Source organism: Meriones unguiculatus, chromosome 5, assembly GCF_030254825.1.
Source record: "Meriones unguiculatus strain TT.TT164.6M chromosome 5, Bangor_MerUng_6.1, whole genome shotgun sequence".
Lineage (NCBI taxonomy): Eukaryota > Metazoa > Chordata > Mammalia > Rodentia > Muridae > Meriones > Meriones unguiculatus.
The window spans coordinates 112,338,220-112,344,698 of record NC_083353.1 but is presented as its reverse complement, the minus strand read 5'-3'; positions in this window follow the sequence as shown (position 1 = coordinate 112,344,698).

Here is a 6,479-nt window from a genome sequence, read left to right as displayed (position 1 = left end):
TAGCATACAACATGAGAATTTTTCCTGCGCTGCAAATCTGTCTAAACAATTGTCGAGCTATATTTTAGGTAATTGGACTGGAGAATTCGATACTACGATGGAGCAGCTGAGAGTGGCCATTGTCACAGTAAATTCTACCGGAGTGGACGCAGGACTAGCCACAGGATTATCAACATGGATTGCTGCAGCCATGAATCATCTGAAGGAATGGGCGGGCATGGGAGTGTTAGCAGGCCTTCTGGTGTTGGTCTCCTTGGTTTGCCTGTGGTATATATGCAAGATTAGAGTCTCACAACAGTGTGATGCAGCCATGATCATTCAGGCCTTTACAGCCATTGAAGCAAGACATTCTCCCCAAGCATGGTTGGATACCATAAAAAGCTAAAATGATACGCTCAGGATGCGAGGCTAAGCACTGCACTCAGGGTCAGCCGCTTTGGACCCAGAGAAGAGCATGTCTGATTGCATGCGGGTTGATGCCCCAGGTCCCGCCTCTGAGAAAAAGGTATCGGACGGGTCCGATGCTCTTTGGGTGGATGACACCTAAATGAACATCTGTACAAAGTCCCAATTTATTTCTAATATCAGAGATCAGACCTCTACTCTTGCCTGATGCGTCTAAAACAAAAAGGGGGAACTGTAGAGAGCTGCAGAATGCTATGCCTTAAAGATGGAGCTGGTTTCCGCCCTCCACCTTCCCGATGGTGAGTGCTCTCTGTCAGGAACAACTCCACATTTGGCTAAGGCCGAGGATCTGGCTTGCTTCCATGTATGTGGACCTATCTGCATTGCCCCCGTGGCACGCCTGGGTTGGCTACCCAGAGGCTATTTAAGCTGTGGGCTGGCTTTCCCCGGGGTCCGAGGATTGTTCAATGTTCCTGAATAAACTGCATTGAAAAAAAAAAAAAAAAAACACCAACACAATTCTTGCAGACAATGAAAGAAAAATTCTCAACTTCATATAGAATAACAAGAAATCCAGAATTGCTGAAACAATCCTCTACAATAAAAGATCTTCTGGAGGTATCTCCATCCCTGATCACAAGCTGTACTATAAAGCAACAATACTAAAAACTGCATGGTACTTACTGGCCTAGAAACAGACTGGTGGATCAATGGACTCAAATAGAAGACCCTGAAATGAACCCACACGCTTTGGTCACCTAATTTTTGACAAGGATGCCAAAACCATTCAATGGAAAAAAAGAGCATCTTCAACGAATAGTGCTGGTCTAACTGGATGTCTACATGTAGAAAAATGCAAATAGATCCATACTTATCACCCTGCACAAAACTAAAGTCCAAGTGGATCAAAGACCTCAGTATAAAACCAGACACACTAAACCTGTTAGAAGAACAAGAGGGGAAGAGCCTTGAACTCATTGGCACAGGATACAAGTTCCTGAACAGACCACCAACAGCAAAGGCTCTAAGAGCAACAATCAACAAATGGGACCTAATGAAGCTGAAAAGCTTCTGTAAAGCAAAGGACACTGTCATTAAACAAAACGACTGCCTAAAGATTGGGAAATGATCTTCACCAGGCCTATATCTGACAGAGGGCTAATAGCCAGAATATAGAAAGAACTCAAAAAGTTAAACAACAACAAATCAAGCAATCCAATTGAAAAATGGGGTACAGAGCTAAACAGAGAATTCTCAATAGAGGAACATTGAATGACAGAGAAATATTTAAAGAAAGGTTCAACGTCCTTAGTCTTCAGGGAAAGGCAAATCAAAATGACCCTGAGAGTTCACCTTACACCCACCAAAGTGGCTAAGATCAAAAACTCAAGTAACAACATATGCTGGAGAGGAGGTGGAGAAAGGGGAACCATCCTCCACTGCTGGTGGGAAGGTAAAATTGTACAACCACTTTGGAAATAAATCTGGCCCTTCTACAGACAATTAGGAATAGTGCTACCTCAAGATCCAGCTATACTACTCCTAGGCATATATCCAAACATGCTCCAGTACACAACAAGGACATTTGCTCAACCATGTTTGTCACACCTTTATCTGTAATAGCCAGAAAGTGTAAAGAGCCCAGATGTCCCTCAGTTGAAGAATGGATACAGAAATTGTGGTACATCTACACAATGGAATATTACTCAGCAATAAAAAACAAGGAAATGAAAAAAAAACAAGGAAATGATGAAATTTGCATGAATAAAAACTAACAAAGAAGAGACTTTATTAGGATATAGCACCAGGTCCTCATGGAGCCAGGACTGCCCTGGGAGCACTCTCAGGATGCAGCTCCGAATTACATCAATTCCTAAGAGGGTTCCTAAGAGCAAACCTCACAAGGCTCTGTGCTTCCTGCCTTCCTGCAATCCGGGTTAAAATCACAGAGCGGCATACTTTCTGTCTATGTGCAATCAGGCACACATCCTGCCTACCTACAGGAAAGCACACATCCCACGTGCTGGCAGGGGCAAGTAAACTTGTTCACAGGAGCGAAAACACGTGGCTTTTTATCTTACATAAACAAATCAGGCCGTTTCAAGAACTACTCCAGAATTCCTGGAAGCAATCTGTCCTTGGGCACATGGGGCTTACAGGTTAGAGGCATTTTTGTTTACTATTTCTTTTAAGCACATTAATTATTAAGCTTTAAACATAAAGTTCCCGTCATGACCACAATATTCTGTTTTATCCTGATTGTTTGTTTTCAGTATGTCTAGGAAATATGTTTTTCTTGAACTATATACCTCAGAAATAACCAATATTTTTATGTTAAAATGAGAAAATACCTCGTGTATTCTTCTACTGTTTTTGTTTAAGATACTCACACATACTTTGAATTATAAATCTTAAATAAATCTTAAAGCATATCCGACTTGTGTTTTTGACTTTCGTGGTCACAGAACTGTGGAGTAACTGTATGAGTTGCAGAAAGCTAAGGAAAAGACCAGATACTCATGTCTGCATGGAAATACTGCAGACTGCACTACAGAGAGGGAGAGAATTATGTGGGTGAATTCATTACACCAACATCTCCAACCTCTGGGTTTGTGATGGCTGAGAAAAACTCCATTGTGTGCTAGGAAGCTATTCTGAGCTTCTGATTTTCTAAAAGATGGGCTCACAGCAACTCTGACTCCTTGCCCCTTCCTCAAACTTGTAAAACTGATATAAGTAAAAGATTGCTTCGACTTTCTAAAACCCACTTATCACTGTGAAGTGGGGAGTGCAACAGCTCCTTTCTCAGTGAATACTGGGAGAGAGAGAGAGAGAGAGACAGCTCCTCACAGCTCAGAGGAGTAAAAGCAGTTTCTTACTGAGCTTCACATGTCACTCAAATCAGGTAACTGTGGCACCCACCTTTGAAAACTTTCCTCTAGCCGGTGCTGCATAACACATCTTCTCTTTGGGATTAAGTCTGTCAGCCTGCTAGTAGTGATTAATACCTTCGTTTGATGATATTCTAAGTCCAGTCTGTCTTCACTTGTTGCCTTGGACTCCATAACAAGTGTTTCCAAGGAAATCCAGGCTTGACTTTCACAACTTCACATACTGGCCTCTCTGGGCCTCCCAGCTGGGTCATCCCTGATACACCTCTGGCCTTAATAACTGCCCAACTATGAAGGTAGATTCCACGCTCCCTTTCTTGTGTCCTTGATCCAAAGACAGGACCATGTGACTAACACTACCAAATTCTGCTCCCTGATGGAGATGGACTGGGGCCTCCTCGTTCACTTACACATGCATTGGCTTCTTGTTAATGTTTTCTATCAGGACTTAAGGTTTTCTTTCATTTCTTTTCACCAGTTGGAAGTTTAGTTGGTGGAATATTGCCCTGAGGTCCCTACTCTTCTTTTACCATTTAGCATCAGGCTCTTCTTTAAACTTTTTATCTCTTTGAGTGCTGGACTTAGTTCCATTACCTTTCCTGGTACTCCTCCTCTCCTCAAAGTGCACATTTTGTATTTCTCTTTGTCCAGGTCGCTCCTTTTCCTGATAGAGCTGCAGAAGAGTGGCCACTGTGACCACATGGCAGAGTCAGTACTTGGCTGTCTTCAAAGCTCCTCGGCCATTAATTCAAAACGCTCCAATTTAGCCCCGGGCATATTTAAAACAAGAGCAACACCCAGCCTTATTCTTTTCCAAAATTTGACAAGAATGGTCTCAAGGCTGCCTACTAATGTTCTTCCCCTCTTACACTTCTTAAGCTGGGCTGTCATAGTTACACAGCCCTCAGCATGGCTCTCCCTGTTCCTAGGATGGCCCAGCCAGCCGTGCCTGAAATGTTCAACTGCTTTCTCAATCCAGAGTACAGAAGTCCACATTCTGCCAACAAGCAGCATGGTCAGGCCTGTTCCAGCAGTACCCCAGGCCCTGGTACCAACTTCTGTCTTAGTCACTGCTCTATTGCTGTAAAGAGATACCACAACCAGAACTAGAGAGATGGCTCAGCCATTAAAGGCTAGGCTCACAACCAAAAATATAAGAGATACCACAACCAAGGGAACTCTTATAAAAGAAAGCATTTAATTGGTAGCTGACTTACGGTTCCAGAGATTTAGGCCATTGACAACATGGCAGAGAATTTGGCCATATGCATTAAGACATGGTGTAGAAGAAGGAAATGAAGCTACATCCTCCCTGGCAGAGAGAGAAGGGAAAGAAGAGTAAGAGACAGAGAGGAAGTGACTAACATGGGCTTTTGAAACCTCTAAGCTCACCCACAGCACCACACTTCCTCCAACAAGGTCACACTTCCCAGGCTTTCTCCTTCTTTCAAACAGTACCAATCCCTGCTGACTTGGCACTCAAATAAAAGGCCATAGGAGCCAATCTTAGCCAACAACCCCATTAAGGAAGAAGACAGTCACCCTAGAGGTTTGACACCTTTTTTGCTTAGGCATTGTTCCTGTCCCTATCTGTCTGCCACCAGGAAGTCTGTCTGACTCCTCCTCTCTCATCTTGTAACACCATGACAGCATGTTCAGATAACTACACCAGCCACCCATTAGGGTTTCTAGGCCCTTGGTCATTCTCTCAGGCCAACACATGAACTATTATTCTAAACAGTATTTTTATATGCTTTCATTATTTCAACCATTTCATGTTATACTCCAAGTTTTTGTTTGTCTTATTTCCTATGGGACCTCTTAAAGCTTGGGCTTACCTCAGCACTGTTATTCCAACAAAGTCTTTCTATTTCAGACATGCCTATGTTACCCATTGCATAAGCTTTCTCAAGACTCAGATCTGTACCCTACTTTCTCTGTCTACTTTAAAACTTCAAGTAACTAGGATAGCATGTCTGCTCTCTAACAAGAAGATCTCTGTGAGTTCTGAGCCTGGATTATGCACTATCTCAGATGACATGCCCTGCCATTTGATACTATCCTGCAGTGTTAGAACCTCTTAATGTTTCTGTGTCTACCATTTCTACCATCACCTATCAGGAAGTTAAAGCTATGCATTGTCATGCTCAAAAATAATAATAATAATAAATAGGAAGTTAAGAGGAAAAAATGTAATTATTATTTCAGTGGAATTTGGACAAAAGGGGCCAGTTCAGGAGTTGGTGAGACTTCCTATTGATGATTAACTAGGGTTCAGAGGTCAATCAATGAAATTCAGAAGTTGTATTTCTTTTTCATCCTTCACATGCTTACCCGAATCCCCTTCTAGCAGGTTTATTCCTTTTCCTTAATGTCTCAAGATTATAACTGATTTCATTTATACTAACCTTCTTAAAAAATCAGTGTGGTAGGATCTTTGCAAAAATCAACATCCCTATGATCTAGAATAGAAATGTTAATGTGCTTCCCAACTCATACCTTAATGTCCTTCCAAAGCAACTGAGTTGCATCCTGAATAATAATCACTTCAGAATTGAAGCAACCACCGTTAATGCACAGATTATATTTGGCTTCTTAGCAACCCATAGCCATAAGACTTTGCAAGTGTGCCTCTATATGAGCTTTGGGGACTTCTGTTCTGACAAGAAGATTTAGGTACAGTGACTTGTAATAGGTGATATTTTTATCTTTCTCAGTATCCACAGTTTTCCTTCTTACACAAAAGACCAATAAAAACAGATTATTGAATAATCAGATAAAAGAACACTGAAAATCTCCAACCTGGACTTCTCCTGTTTACTCTTAAATGAGGAAAGAGAGAAATGGAGAGGTCTCATTCAAAGTAGTGCTAAGAGATTCTAGGTGAGTAGAAGCAGTGAGGTGACAAATGTCACACAATCACAGCACAGTCATGTACTGCAAAGATTTATTGGGCATTAAGGCTGAGAAAGCCTTCTCTAATTCAAACCAAGCAGAGTCTATGTGCATTATGGGTTTGCATGGCCTTGACCCTTTACCAGCACCATCCACCATCTGGCACCTTTCCTGAGACTGTTGTAACTTATTTGAGTTGTCCAGAGGCCATCACTGAATGCAGTGACACTAACCAAGAACTCTTGCAGAAATTCCACTCTTCTATTTAGACACCTTTGGCAAAGCTTC